General features: G+C 47.3%; 1 protein-coding gene across 1 annotated transcript in view; it reads right to left on the bottom strand.

The window, feature by feature from the left end:
- tdp1 (tyrosyl-DNA phosphodiesterase 1) overlaps nt 1-243 on the bottom strand; it is a 12,407-nt gene that overhangs the window by 10,488 nt on the left and 1,676 nt on the right. The gene's annotated exons all lie outside the window — the stretch shown is intronic.

The following is a 243-nucleotide window of genomic DNA, read 5'->3' as shown; positions in this document are numbered from 1 at the left end:
TATAACCGTAGGCTTGACGTGAGAACGTTCTTACGTAGTAGGTCCATACATTTTCCGCCACTTTCCGATTCACCAAACATTGCGTACCGGCGAGGAAAGTGCGTATGGCACTTCCTACGCCGGTTTCCCTTTATAAATCACAACCATAGATCACAACCGACTCGAAATTCGGTGCAGCTTTTGCGGGCTTCACGTAACACCCATGTTTGCCTATAAATAGTCAAAGAGACTGCCAAGGCACAC

Source organism: Notothenia coriiceps, unplaced genomic scaffold (genome assembly GCF_000735185.1).
Source record: "Notothenia coriiceps isolate Sejong01 unplaced genomic scaffold, NC01 NC01_scaffold00038234, whole genome shotgun sequence".
Taxonomy (NCBI): domain Eukaryota; kingdom Metazoa; phylum Chordata; class Actinopteri; order Perciformes; family Nototheniidae; genus Notothenia; species Notothenia coriiceps.
Note: the sequence above shows the minus strand (reverse complement) of the source record. Positions and strands in the feature narration are given on the sequence as shown.